At 43.5% G+C, this 16,134-nt stretch overlaps 1 pseudogene; it reads right to left on the bottom strand.

Moving 5' to 3' along the window:
- LOC147975684 (uncharacterized) overlaps nt 1–13,512 on the bottom strand; it is a 95,973-nt pseudogene extending 82,461 nt beyond the window's left edge.
- Nucleotides 13,513–16,134: the final 2,622 nt, after the last annotated feature.

Raw genomic sequence — 16,134 nt, 5'->3', positions numbered from 1 at the left:
GGATCCGACACCTAGTTGTTTATTCTTGGTAGCCTTCCTTATGGGGAAATGCCTCCTAGTGCTTCCACTATGCCTTGGTAGCTTGCTACTGCTCCAAAACACATGGATTGACCGGCATGTGTCCTTCCTTGGTCCTATGTCTATCCCTTGGGGGAAATGTCACATGGTATTTACCAGAATCCTGATAGCTTCCTACAGCTCGGTTACACTCGCTGCTGACCGGTTACACTCGCTGCTGACCGACACGTGCATTGCTGGGTCATGTATGCCTGTCCCTTTAGGTTTTTTCCACCTTGGGTTTACGACTAGTCATGTTGGCCCGGGTTCTTTGTCATATGGATGCTAGCGACACAATCATGTATGTGAGCGAAAAGGCGCAAACGGTCCCGACCAAGGTAAGGCTGCAGCCTTGGGAATACCATGCGTGAGGCCGCAAAGTGATATGATGTGTTACATGCTAGATCGGTGTGACTTAGAATCGGGGTCCTGACACTTGCACGATTGCTCAATAGGCGAGATATGACACTTATGCACAACCTATGAGAGACGAAAAAACCTCAAAAAACAAGAGACAAAACAGAACTACTTCTATCCAAAGTATGCTATGTATGTGTGATTCCCGGTGATTCTCTAACAATGATCCAAGATGATCGGATATGCCAATTTGATATGCAATGTGGCGATGCTATGGCTATTTCTTAGATTCTCTTTTCTTCTTATTTTTTGATATGTCCACTTATGCAAAATTTGCAAAACAAGATAGCAATTGTGTATATGCGGCAATAATGTATGACACAAGAGATGCGCGTTATGATAGCTATGCAGAACAAGTATCACTAATGTGCACAAGTAGTACCCGGTAATACTCAAATGGCTAGTCCCGGTAGGAAAGTGATGCAAAATGGGCTCGGGGTTAACAATGCAATGGCAAGGGAGAATATACAATTATGTCACTGATGTTACCGTCCTTGCTTACGGTTAATGGTGTCAAAATGGAGAAGTGGTCGTTCTCGATGACGAATTCAGGGCGGTGATGTTGTTGAAGAACCGTCCCTAAGTAGCCGAAACAAGTTAGGAAACAGAAACCACAACTCAAGTTATCAAATGTCAAAACGTGTCAAAATTTGTGGTGGCAGCAAAAAAGCGGTGGTGGTTGCGGAAAGAGTTTGTGGGTTGCGGAAGGCTTGGTGTAAACCGAGTCAAAAGTGTGCAAACTTGGTGAAAAATGGTGGCGGTGGAGGCGTTTGTGGCTGCGAGAGGTCGGATGTCCGAGTGTAGCCATGGATGTCTAGGGCACGGGCCGGATGTCCGGGATCCCTGATCTGTGGATGAACTCATGGAAAACTTTGGGTAAAATGAATAATTCAAGCAAAAGTGCGGGAATTTTGTGGATGGAAGTGGGGAAATTATATGGGGATGCTAGATTCACTCGAAACACAACAAATGCATCGATTAAAACCAACAAAACATAGTCTAACCAACAAATCACAAATTTTTTTGGTATGGATATTTTTGTGCCAATTTTTTAAATTGGGACAAAACACAAGAAAATTAGGCTAGAAAAAGATGGGGAAGACTCAAACATTGTGATCAACCTAAGCTCTGATCCATGATGATGTATGGTGGAACCCTATGAGGCGGACCTTTCACGATTTGGATGGTAATTGGGGAAAAACACAAAGAACACAAGAGGGAAATCACTCAAATGGACAAGACACAATCACACATGCGCTAAATCCACATACACACAGAGAGTTACACGATGCAAAGTCAACACAATAGGTTACAAAGGGTAGCTAGTTCATCCCAATACTTGAAGGAGAGAGGTCTTGAATCTTAGGGGGATCTTCCCATGAATGGGTCGTGCATCCACCTGTGGGATCTTCTCACATGGAGGTCTTGGACTCCATGGGAGTAGGGCTAAGTGGATGTGCGAAACTCTATCTCAAATGAGCTCTAACATTTTCTAACCCTAGAAGGATGAGGGGGTAGTCTATTTATAGTGCTAGTACAAGTTGGGGTGAGTTGGATGGGTCCATGGGCCTTTGGGCTGTGCACTGTACACAGACAGGGGCTGGATGTCTGGCGGCTCATGAAGAGCCATGTGTCTGGGCCAGCTTTCAACTGATTCCAGCTGCTCTTTGGATAGGATGGGCCAGATTTCCGTGTGCCAGGCCGGATGTCCGGTGCCTCTAGGTGCTCTACATCTGGGCTACTACTTTGGTTGGTATATTCAAGGGCCAGATGTCAAGGTCATATGATCTTTCTCTGGTTCCACTCTTCATGCTGCTTCATCCATGTACTTGAGTACTTATCCATCATCACAAGAATCTCCGAGATATTCTTCTTGGTACCTATGAAGACATAGCATTCCGGATTGAGGTTGTAGCCATGTCTCATGTGGCTCATAAAGAATATCACTAAGGAGAGATGTCACCTTGGTGTCGAGAGCTCTTGCACGTGCTCGTGTCATCGGTCCACTTGGTACTTGGGGAGACAAAGGTGGGTCCATGGGGATGACCGTAGGATGGTCGGCATCATCTCCCCGCTTGGGAAAGATCCGACCTCAGATCGAAAACCTCATCATCATGGAAGGGAGATAGATCCTCGACGTTCAAGATGTCACTCTCATTGTACTTGTTGCATGGAATGTCAATCATGTAGGCGTTGTTGTTGTAGTGTGCTAGCACCTTGAAGGGTCCATCAACGCGGGGTCGTAGCTTCGACTTGCGCTAGTTGGGGAAGCGTTCCTTGCTAAGGTGTAGCCACAGAAGATCTCCTTGGTTGAATACCATGGGGCAGGGACACAGTGACGTTTTCCCTGTGTAGTCGCTTGACTACACAGGATTCTCGTATGTAGTTGACCCTAGGTCTGCATACCGCTAAATGTGGAATTTCAGTAGACGTGCCCATCTATCGTGTTATTCTCTGCTTACGTAACAATTGGTTGGGCCTCTACCGGGCCATAATAGCAAGAACTCTAAAATCCCTTACATGCATTGATCCGGCTCCACTTTATGTGATCTCCCTCAACTTCCCCTATTAATGCGTAAGCGTGGATAGCCGCCGCAGTGCAATGTCTTTCCGTCCTTCGCCCAGTGCCTCCGATCTTTGGCATGGACTCTAGACGTGAGGCGTCGGGCATGGCTACCTCCGGCCATCTGGCGAGCCGCGAGCGACGCACCCGTGACTGCACAAGCATAGTTCGCCAGAATCTATTGATCAATACTGATGTACTATTCACCACTCTGTATCCGATCTAACATCATGTCAAGGCCCTCCACTTCTATTCATAAGTTTTATTTATCTGCCAACGCTACGATTCTCTTGCTTATCTTTCTTTTCTTTTTCTCTCACTAGCAATATTAGGATTCACGAAGCAAGATATTGTTTTTATTAAGAATAAGAATTTCATATTTTGTTTTTCTTACCAATAGATTTATTTTGTCAGGTCTTTTCGTTTGATAAATGGATAAATTTGTAAAGAAGTGGCTGTCCAAGTCAAATGTTACAAATTCCTCACAACAATCACCTAAAATTGGGGAAGAAATTACTCCTATTGATGCTCTCAATATATCAAAGTATGCCTGATCGCAAAGTACTAGTCCCTCTATTGGAATGTTAGGTCGTGATGCCTACACAAGGCCAATGGGCGAGGGGCTATGGGACGAGTGAGGTTCCTGAGTCGCGATGCCAGGGGTCCCCGTTGATGCGCAAGCGGCCCGCATGAAGGGAATATGAGCGCTAGTGGGGTTAACCTAGGGTCTCGCCTACCTTTCTCCCGTCGGCCTACACCTGGGCGCTACGCGAGGAGACTAAACACCACGGACCTTGGTGGTGTGATGTGTATGGGAGCAGGCCCGCGAGCCAGAGCCTTGTTCCTTGGGTTTTTCAGCACTATTGGGACTGACCCGAGCATCGGCACCGTGTCCAGCCCCCGCTATCATGGGGCCCAGGGAGAGGCCACGAGCAGTGTTGCTGAAGGACTGAGCAGGCATCCCAAGGTTGATGCAACCCATTGGCGCCCTTAGTTGTGTATCCACTAGCGAGGAGCATGGGGCTTCGACTGGGCCTGGGCATGGCTGAATTGTGACCGTTTCCGCCAGCCCTGAGCATGGGGCTTCCATTGGGCGTGGGTAGGAGCTCTGTACTAGATTCTTCGGGTGTGTACAACCCTGTTTCATTCATACGTGTGGCTGGACCGGCATAACTTTGAGGAGCTGTTTTTAGATGCTCGTGAGCCAGTGTGGAGCTTAGGAGGTCTTACCTCAGGTGGGTTGTGCCTAGCTTTGGCGCAATCACGCCCCTGTGTCACCTGGATTCTCGAGGTGACCTACGCCGAATGACCATCTGGAGGCGATTGCATAAGAAGGCTAGACACCAAGGACCCATAGGAGGTGACGTGTACGGGGCCGGCCAGCCAGACTGAGTTCGTTCACTTGGGTTCTTATGCAACAATCTGAGGAAGAACACTCGGCATGCGGATCCCACAGTGGCAAAGCACAAAAATTGCGGTTGTACGAACCGAGCCGCGCACCCTTACACACCTACCCTCCATGAGCTCATGCGAGGACAAGGCACCAAAGACCCCATGAGGTGACGTGGATGGGAGCTGGTCTATGAGACAGAGCTCGGTCACTTGGATTTAACAACACTGCAGGGATTGACACAAGCACAGACGCCGTGCCAGCCCTTAGACATGAGGCTATCGAGAGTGGGCTCAGGAGGGCGCGATGATATTCATGGTGAAGAAGCAACGGACACGCAAATTAAATCATCATGGAAATTTTATCAAGGCATGACCAGTTCTGAAACATGAGCAAAACGATGCAGCTGTAGGGGTGGGCCCTAACAGCCTGAGTATAATGCAGCATGTGGGGCGCCCTCAATTGAACAAACCAAAACGTCACCTGGCAATGCTACTACAACAGCGTCCAAGTAGTCGATGTAGCGTGTCGCCGAGGTCCGCTCCTCACAAGCCAGGCGGCCCTTGAGGCTCGTTTGGCTCGTGAGGTGCCAGGGCCTTGCGAGACAACATCCCCAGGCGCTGGTACGTCTCCAACGTGTATCTTTTGGATGTTTTATATGCATTAATATACTATTTTATATCATTTTTGGGACTAACCTATTAACCTAGTGCCACTGCTAGTTGTTGTTTTTCCTTGCTTTTGTCTCATATATAAAATAAATAACAAATGGAGTCCAAATGGAACAAAACTTTTTGACTATTTTTCTTGGACAACAACACACCTAGGAAGCCTCGGGAGGAGGCCTGAAGACCCATGAGGAGACCACAAGCCCTAGGGACGCGCCCCAGGGGGGCGCCCCCTAGGCTTGTGGGTCCCTCGAAGATCTCCTAACCCTAACTCCACATCTATTAATACCCAAATATTCTCATGACGTCACGGGCACACCAATAAAACTTTTGTGCCGACAAAAGCTTCTATTCTCGTAAGATCCCATCTTGGGGACTTTTTCGGCACTCCGCCGGTGGGGGATTCGATCACAGAGGGCCTCTACACCACTTTGCTACCCTTCCGACGATGTGTAAGTAATTTACCATAGACCTAAGGGTCCATAGCTAGTAGCTAGATGGCTTCTTCTTTGTTTTTGATCTTCAATCCAATGTTCTCCTCGATATTCTTGGAGATCTATTTGAAGTAATCTTCTTTTGCGGTGCGTTCGTTGAGATCCGATGAGTTGTGGATTTATGATCAGAATTTATGAATATTATTTGAGTTGTTCCTGAACTCTTTTATGCATGATTAAGATAACTTTGTATTTGTCTCTGATCTATCGATTTGTTTTGGCTAACTAGATTGGTTTTTCTTGCAATGGGAGAGGTGCTTTGTGATGGGTTCAATCTGGCAGTGTCCTCACCCAATGACAGTAGGAGTTTTTACCATATTGATTGGATCTATCCCTGTATATCATGTCATCTTGCTTAAGGTATTACTCTGTTCTTATGAACTCAATACTCTAGATGCATGCTAGATAGCGGTCGATTTGTGGACTAATAGTAGTTGATGCAGGAAGGAGTCAGTCTACTTATCATGGACATGATGCCTATATTCCTGATCATTGCCTTAGATATCATCATAACTATGCACTTTTCTATCAATTGCTCAACAGTAATTTGTTTACCCAGCATATGCTCTCTTCAAGAGAGAAGCCTCTAGTGAAACCTATTGTCCCCGGATATCTTTCTCACCATATATTTTTAGATCGACAAAACCAAAAACCTAAAAAAACCTTGCTGCAATTTATTTATATTTACTTTATTTTTCCTTTTACTTATCTTTTATATCTATCTCTATTAGATCTCATTCTTGCTAGTAAACCGTGAAGGAATCGACAACCCCTTTTTCGTGCAAGTGTTTGTTAGTTTGTGTAGGTGCATCTACTGGGAACTTGCTTCTGCCTTCTACTGGATTCATACCTTGGTTCTTAACTGAGGAAAATACTTATCTCTACTTTGCTGCATCACCCTTTCCTCTTCAAGGGAAAAATCAACGCAAGTTCAATAAGTAGCAGGAAGAATTTCTGGCGTCGGTGTCGGGAAGGTTCTACATCTAGCCTACCAAGTACCTACCATAAACTCTCATCTCTTGCACTTACATAATTTGCCATTTGCCTCTCGTTTTCCTCTCACCCACTTATAAAACGTTTTCAGAAAAACACAAAAATACTTGGCTTTTTATCTGCCTTCTTTCTGTTTGTATTTTCATTTGCTTTTTGTTTGCTTATGTGCTAGATTGCTTTCTTGGTCATGATCTCTCAAGAAAATACCAAGTTTTGTTCCAACACTAATAATAATGATTTTATTAGTACTCCGATTGCTCCCACCACTACTGCGGACTCTTATGAAATTAATGCCGCTTTGTTGAATCTTGTTATGAAAGAAATAATTTCTAGTAGTCCTAATGAACACGATGCATCCCATCTAAACACTTTCGTAGAGTTGTGTGATATGCAAAATAAAAGGATGTGTACAATGATATTGTTAAATTTAAGCTATTTCCGTTCTCACTACGAGATCGTGCTAAGACTTGGTTTTCATCTTTGCCTAAAAATAGTATTGATTCATGGAATAAGTGTAAATATGCTTTTATTTCCAAGTATTTTCCTCCCTTTAAGATCATCTCCCTTAGGAACGATATAATGAATTTTAAGCAACTTGATCATGAACATGTTGCACAATCTTGGGAGAAGATGAAATTGATGATGAGAAATTGCCCTACTCATGATTTAAGTTTATGGATGAGCATACAAATTTATTATGGTAGATTGAATTTTGCATCTAGAAATCTTTTAGATTATGCCACGGGAGGTACTTCTATGGAAATCACATTAGGAGAAGCTACTAAACTCCTAGAGGATTATGCCGCCACTGATTTTTTAAGTCTAAGCTACTAGTATTTGTTTAGAGGATTTGCTGCCGAGAAAGATCCGTCCATAGTGAGTGCCACACATCGCACTGGTGGTGGTAGATGCCAATGCTTAGATGGAGCAGGATTGGTGTCGGTAATTTTTACTGGACACCTCACACTCTACATATATGCCGGTTCCATCCTTACATTTGTGCAGTTCCACCAAAATGCAGCTGAATAACCATGTTTGCACAGATAATGAAAAAGCATGACTACATTATAGTGGCACTAGTTGATGAAACATACACTAATAAATTGAAGAAAATATTGCGATAGTATCATAGTATGCCATGCTGCGAGGGCGAGATGGGCCCTGCGACGCCTCATACAGTACGCCTCATACTGGAAATCGACCCAAGTCTCCCCAATACACCTTCTGCCAGTGATGAACATCAGTGTATAGTGGTAGCACAAGGAGGGGCCTTGAGACATTTCAATCTCTATTTTTGTGCAAATCAACTAAAATTTAGCACCCCAGTTTGCAAAAACGCTTAAACATTAACAATGGGACTGGTTGATGAAACACATACTAACAAAGAGAAGCACTTTCTTTATCTACATTGGAAATGAAATGATAGAGAGGACACTAGACTGGGTTATTATTACTTCATTTTAACTGTATTATTACTTCATTTTATCAGTGACACTAGGGTCGAGCAGGTGGCAAACAAGGTGTACCGTGCGTCACAAGGATGGAGGTTGGGGTGCTTAGACTGGGATGCTGAAGCTGGCTCTATCTTCCCCCCTGATGTTTTTGTGGTAGCATTTGGGTTGTAATCCAAACTTGGTCGAGCTGGTGCTGCGTCCCCCTACCTGCCTAGCTTATGTGGTGAACTTGTCTCCTGCTAGTACTCAGTCCGATCTAGTAGTAGTTGCATAACTACCCGTTTACACTGAGGTGTTGTCGGATAATGGCTCTCTATGGTAGTGTTTCTTTAATGAAATCGGAGGAAACCCCCTCTTTCGATATATAAAACAAATCAGTGGCACTAGCGGTGCCAAAACATAGCCTTAAATTAAAAGTGCCACCAGATTAAGGTGCAAAATAATAACATTACTGCTTTATGATGGCAATGCCAAAACTGTAGCACAAGAGCAGACTCAACATGCATGATCTTTGGCAAACGATCAGACCAAAAATCCACATACACTAGTACGCGTTGGTCCTAAACAAACGGTTTTTAACCCCTTTCCGCGATGGCATTCGGAACCGTCGCCAAGTGAGTGTGGGCGATAGGGGGGTCCTTCCCACACGACCCAGAAACCGTTGGGGATATGCCCTCCTGGCACACACGCTCGGCAAAATGAGGTCGTGTGCGACCGGCGAGCACTCAAATACAAAAACACGTATAGTAGTGCTCAAAAAATACAATTATATAGGCGAAATCATTTCTGGTCATAAGTATATCCCACACAGTCAGTCACCACTAAACGTTTCCGTTCGTATATACATCCCACACAGTCACTACAAGGAAAACATTTGCACAAGGTGGCGTATCACAAACAGTTTTGAAGAGAATGTCGTGTGTGATTGTTCATTGATCCAACATGGTTTATTCCTAGAAACTGTGTGCGTTTCCTGAGGTCATCGCCCACGGTATTTTTTTCAACAACCATTTGCAATAGAAAAACCCAATTAGCAAGCTAATTGGCCTATTATTAATAATACATTTACTAAAATAATGGACATTCATATTAAAAACATAATATATTCCATTTCCGTATTAAGAAAGCAGGATTTCATAATTGAAATACATCAGAGTACAACATGATATAGCTTCAGCACTCAGCTACCCCATTACACAGCTGCACCAGCAACAAGTTTCACATGCAACATCTAGAACCTTTCGAAATTAGCATCATAGACTCTACATAGAGAGATGCATCTCATCTGGAAAAGTGCTAAAGCAGAATGTGAATATTGAGCCTTCATTCATGTTGAAGGACTTTGCAACTTTATGCCAGTGCCTGTGGATGATTGACCGTCCATCCTTCGACCTCTTCAGGAACACTTCAATATTGAACCGTGGGTGTTGTATGAAAACTTTCCTCGCCTCCTGACCATAGAGGTGGTTTGAGAGGTAATCATCAGCGAAGCCTGAAAACAAGGATGTGCATAAATAACTTCTCTATATTGGAAATGGGGCAAAGGAGTACAAAAAGGCAAGGTATAATAGTTAGTACCATCTTGTAAACCTCAGTGCTTCCCATTCCCTGCAACACATATAAGGTAGTTACTCATCAGGATAAGTAAGGGTTCGCATGCTATCAGTAAAATATGTAGATGATAAATAAGCACATTGTAGATTCATCAGATTAATTCAGGCCACATGGAAAACCCATTTATCCAAACCAAGCATGATTAAGAACTAGGAAATATATCACTTTTATATGTTTCTCATGTATTAAGTGCAGCCGAATTCAATTTTTTCGTCACATGGTATACAATAACAAAATGCAGCCACATCAATTGAACATCGCATTGCAGAACTAAACCAAGCAGTTAACTAAACGCCATAACAAATTAACCATTGTTAACTGAGCACCACATTGCACAATATAACATACTCCTAATAGAAGATCAGACAGTTAACCAAACCAGGCATGCTTAACAACTTGGAAATATAGCAATTGTATTTCTTTCTCATGTATTGTAACATCCCAAATTTTCAATTTGGAATGTTGTACATAGATCATTCTTGCATATCATATTTTATTGCATTTCGTCTCGTGATCCTCGAAATCCTAAGAAACTCAAGGACCCTTGGAGAGAGTTGGCGATTTCCCACATTTCATATTTGATTTTTATCAAATATTGAAACAAGGACTTTTGGTTTTAATTATTTTTCTCTCCGAAAATATTTCATATTAAAATATATGAGAGGAGATAATATGGCTTCTCCAAAATAATTGAAATATTCGAGGAAAAATATTAAAATCAAATATTTGATTTTATTTGGATTTTATTTGCATTAGAAAAATTGCATGTTTTCAAAATTGCATTTTAGGGCCAAGAAAATGTTCATCTCGTTCTAAATATTTTATTTAGACCGAGAAAATTTGTTTTGGCATTTTTGGATTTTTATTTTATTTTCTAGGATTTTTCTTAGTTTAGGCGGAAATATTTTTTTTAAAAGGTTTTCGGAACCAGCTGGGCCGAAGCCCAGCCGGCCCGTCCCGGCCGTCTCCCTCGCGCGCGAGCCGCCGTGCGTAGCTCGGACGCCGAGGGGAGATCGAGCCAGACTGCTCACCGGGCACCGCCTCGCCCAAGCAAGCCGCCGCCCCCGCCCCCTTTAAAGGCCGCCGCTGAGCCCCGCCGTCCCGCAGCCCGCTCCTGAGCCGCGGCCCGCCGCCTCTCGCGAGCCGCCACCGCCGCTTTGCTGCCCCGCGCCGCCGCCGCCCTCGCTGCCCCGCGCCGCCGCCGCCCCGCTGCCCCGCGAGCCCTGCCGCCTCGCCGGAGCCACGCCGGAGGTACCTCGCCGCCATTCATTTTTTTAAACCAAACCAGTTTTTTTAGAAAGACCCTAGCCTGTTTTTTTTTGGTTTGTCATTTTTTTTCGGCTTTTCTTTTTCGCAGACGTTCGTTTTAACGAACGGTTTTCGCCCGTTAGTTACAGACAATGAACGCTCATTCGTTAGCCTGTTCGTCAGTTTCCTTTTATTGAATTGTTCTGCGATTATTTCCGATCACGATTTCTGATCCGATTTTCGTTCTAGTTTATCTTTTCACTCGTTTATCGGAATCAGGCGATTCAAGCGCCTAGATCTTCGTCTCGAGACCTTCTTTCTGCTTAACCAACTTCCACAAGTTTTCACTACCGTAAAATTTGACCTAGGTCCAGATTAGTAAATGAATCTTGTTTCTTTCGCCGTTTGAGTTTCGTTGCTCCGTTTGATTTGATTCTTTTTGCAAACCGGAGTTCTTAAGTTAAACTTTCTGGTTAGATCTTCTTATTTGAGATTTACCCGTGTTTCTTAGCTTGATTGCTTATGTAAGTTATTGTTTGTTTACGATAGAATACCCAGAGTGTGAAGCGTGTTATTTGGAGTCTCTAGGTTACGCGGATTGTCAACAAGGCAAGTAACACTTTGATCATATCTCTTTATCACCCAGTTTTTATGCATTAGTTCCAATCCTCAAACATTGCATGGTTAGGATGTCATTAACATGTGGGTTGGGAAGTAGCTGATGAGGTAGAACCTATTACCCTGTTACATTCAAACCCCTGGTAGTTACTTCTACGCGTTGCTTATATTGCTATGCTATGCTCGTAGACGTGGTTTGGGTGAGTGAAATCCATGACAGATGTGAGATTGTTAATTAATGGTTCAACTTAAGGTGGCAACTTAAATACACATCTGGGTGTATTGAGGCACCTGGAGTATCCAGTGCTACCTGTATTTTTGGAAATCCCAGAGTACCTGTGTGATCTTCCTATGGACCGCCACCCAGGCTCAATGGGAGCTGAGATTATTCATGCTAGAAACTTACGTGTGCAGCCACAAGCTATTATGGGCTCTAGCATAGTTGACTTAAGTTACGTGAAGCTCTTGAAGAGGTGGATCAGCAGGTAGTGGGTTTGTAGGTTTGGTATGGTCTGCCCGGAGTAGAGAGTTAATGTTTCTGAAAGACTGTGTCTCGGTCATCCATTTCTCAAACATCATGTATTGCGAGAAATCCAATGGAGGAGATCGAGTCTTGTGGGGAAAAGTGCGCAAACCTCTGCAAAGTGTATAAACTAATCATGGTTAGTCGTGTCCCCGGTTATGGACAATCTTGAGTATCTAGTACTTGGAGTATCTTAAGTATCTCATCACCCTAAAAAAATATTGTTGGGTTGTTAATCATGTTAATTGGGATTGAGTTGGAGGAACCTTCTCAATGATGTTTCAACTACCATGATAGTTAAATTAAAATCTATTCCTTTGTTGTAGGAAAAAATGGCTTTTCGCAAAACTATAACCATAGAGCTTTTCACCAGCCAAATATGCATGTAGTGATACCATTATTCCGTTCCTGCTCTACTGTGTTATTTTGCCAGCATATTCCATGTGCTGGCCCGTTTTCGGGCTGCAACGTATTATGTTGTAGACTTTTCAGGTGAGGAGTAAGGTTCGTTAGGTCATTGCTGTGCAGCTCAGCTATGCCGTTGGAGTTGATGGACTCACTTTATCTTCCAAGCCTTCCGCTGTTATCGTATTAGATGGCCTTAAGCCATATTTATTGTAATAAGTTCTCTTTGGAGACATTCGATGTAATAAGTGTGTGATTGCTACTCTATTATAAATCCTCGAGTACTGTGTGTGTCAGCATTACCGATCCAGGGATGACACTGAAGCACAGAGACTTGACCGTTTGAGGTCGGGTCGCTACATGTATTTAGTACAGCCAAATTTGATTTATTCCTCCCATGGTATACAATAACAGAATGCAGCCACAACAATTGAACATCACATTGCAAAACCAAGTAGTTAACTAAACACCACAACAAGTGAACCAAGCCACAACAAATCAACCAAGCAGTTAAGTAAACACCAATTGAACAATATAACACACTCCTAATAGAAGATCTCACAATTAACCAACCCAAGCATGCTTAACAACTTGGGAATATTACACCCTCAAGAATTGAACATCACATTTGCAGAATTGAACCAAGCAGTTAATTGAACACCACATGGTAAAAGTAGATAGCACAATTCACTGGAATTTGCTAAGGAAAGGCAGTAGCTAGCAAACTGAACATGGGTCCTTATAGTGAGCTAATAAGACAAGCTACTCCTCCTTGGACATGGAAGAGGGCGAGGCCTCTGCATCATGGGTGCCCTTGTTGTAGTGGTGAGTTGCCTGAGCCGCTCTGGGCACCAACCTACTTGCTCTCGAGATGAGGTAAGAACGTGCACACTGAGAAAACACCTCGTAGTCTTCGTCGAAGGCACCGACGGTGGCCTCAAGAAAATGCCACGAACTGTCGTTTAAAGCAGCCAACCACTTTGCGGCGTCGGTGGGCAAGGCGTCAACGGTGGCCTTGACGGCGAGGTGCTCCTCCAAGATCCGGGGGTCGGCACGAATGGCATCCATCGCAACCTCATCCTCGCGTGCGGCCGTGATTTGCTGCTCCGCTACGAAATGCTCCTTGAGGTCCTGGCTATACTGCGTGCACCATGGCATAGACCGGCGCTTATTTGGTGGAGGGGTCGGTGATTTGGGAGGAAGGTGTCGCGCTTGCGCCGGCGGTCGGGGCATGTAGGATGTGGAAGGAGGAGGAGGATGGGGGTCGGGTGTGGATTACCTGCCTGGATAGGCGAGGCCAAGCAGCATGAAGGAGGGTCACCGGCGAGGAGGCGGCGGCGCTGCAAGCAAGGAGTGAAGGTTTCAACTTGGAAAGGAAGGCGGAAAGGGGGGAAATGTGGCTTTTGGTAAGGGGGATGGGGCGGCGAGGTAGATATTTCCGCGGAACCGAAAATTTGGAATCGCTTCAAACAAAAAACTAGCATGTGGATGCTCCAGTGCATATAAATTGGTTGAAAAATGAAATCTGTGTCCTTGGGTCCATGCTTAGGTCCCATGCAAGAAATGCGAATGAATTTCAAATACCAAGGCACCGTTGATTGCCGGCAAAACATTGAGATGCCTGATTTTAAATTCTAGTAAATCCAAAACTCGTCTGAAATTTATGAAACTTGGCATGCTATCATGGAGCGGCTTCAACATGTCATGGTACAAATTTTGTCCCATTTGGGGTAGGTTTGGGTATAGGCTTCTCACAAACGGAAGGTTCTCACAACAAGCATGATGGTTTTCGGTAGGGAACGTCCCACCTTTGGGGACGAAACGATATCCATTGCCTCTTATTGCTTTAAAGTTTTTTCTCGTGTCAACATAGAACAAAATGTGTGTTGTGTGAATTTTTGTGATTTTTCGCGGTTCGTTTGGACATTTTTATGCATTAACTGAGTTTTCAATGCATTTATGTGCTTAATTCAAATTCAAACTACATGTGCATGCTCCAGTGCATTTGAAAAATCAAATATGTGTCCTTGGGAGCATGCTTAGGTCCCCTGCAAGAAATGAGAATGAATTTCAAACACCAGGGAACCATTGATTGCCGGCAAAACATTGAGATGCCTGGTTTTTAAATTCTAGTAAATCCAAAACTCGTCTGAAATTCATGAAACTTGGCATGCTATCATGGAGCGGCATCAACATGCCGTGGTACAAATTTTGTCCCATTTGGGGCAGGTTTGGGTATATGTTTCTCACAAACCGAAGCTTCTCACAACAAGCTTGATGGTTTTCGGTAGGGAACATCCCACCTTTAGGGACAAAATGATATCCATTGCCTCGTATTGCTTTAAAGTTTTTTTCTCGTGTCAACATAGAACAACAGGAGTGTTGTGTTAATTTTTGTGATTTTTTGGGTTCGTCTGGACATTTTTATGCATTAACTCAATTTTCAATGCATTTATGTGCATAATTCAAATTTGACCTACATGCATGCTCTAGTGCATATAAATTGGTTGAAGAATCAAATCTGTTTCCTTCGGTGCATGCTTAGGTCGCATGCAAGAAATGGGAATGAATTTCAAATAACAGGGCACCGTTGATTGCCGGCAAAACATTGAGATGCCTGGTTTTTAAATTCTAGTAAATACAAAACTCGTCTGAAATTCATGAAACTTTGCATGCTATCATGGATGGACATAACCATGTGATGGTACAAATTTTGTCCCATTTGGGACAGGTTTGGGTATATGCTTCTCACAAACCGGAGCTTCTCACAACAAGCATGATGGTTTTCGGTAGGGAATGTCCCACCTTTGGGACAAAACGATATCCATTGCCTCTTATTGCTTTCAAGTTTTTTTATCGTCTCAACATAGAACAACAGGAGTGTTGTGTGAATTTTTGTCATTTTTCGGGGTTCATTTGGACATTTTCATGCATTAAGTGAGCTTTCAATGCATTTATGTGCATACTTCAAATGGGAACTACATGTGGATGCTCCAGTGCATATAAATTGGTTGAAAAATGAAATCTGTGTCCTTGGGTCCATGCTTAGGTCCCATGCAAGAAATGCGAATGAATTTCAAATACCAAGGCACCGTTGATTGCCGACAAAACATTGAGATGCCTGATTTTAAATTCTAGTAAATCCAAAACTCGTCTGAAATTTATGAAACTTGGCATGCTATCATGGAGTGGCTTCAACATGTCATGGTACAAATTTTGTCCCATTTGGGGTAGGTTTGGTAATAGGCTTCTCACAAACCGAAGCTTCTCACAACAAGCATGATGGTTTTCGGTAGCGAATGTCCCACCTTTGGGGATGAAACGATATCCATTGCCTCTTATTGCTTTAAAGTTTTTTTTCTCGTGTCAACATAGAACAAAAGGAGTGTTGTGTGAATTTTTGTGATTTTTCGTGGTTCGTTTGGACATTTTTATGCATTAACTGAGTTTTCAATGCATTTATTTGCTTAATTCAAATTCAAACTACATGCGCATGCTCCAGTGCATTTGAAAAATCAAATATGTGTCCTTGGGAGCATGCTTAGGTCCCCTGCAAGAAATGAGAATGAAATTCAAACACCAGGGCACCGTTGATTGCAGGCAAACCATTGAGATGCCTGGTTTTTAAATTCTAGTAAATCCGAAAGTCGTCTAAAATTCATGAAACTTAGCATGCTATCATGGAGCGGC

Source organism: Triticum urartu, chromosome 4A (genome assembly GCF_056163025.1).
Source record: "Triticum urartu cultivar PI428250 chromosome 4A, HENAU_Tu73, whole genome shotgun sequence".
Lineage (NCBI taxonomy): Eukaryota > Viridiplantae > Streptophyta > Magnoliopsida > Poales > Poaceae > Triticum > Triticum urartu.
Note: the sequence above shows the minus strand (reverse complement) of the source record. Positions and strands in the feature narration are given on the sequence as shown.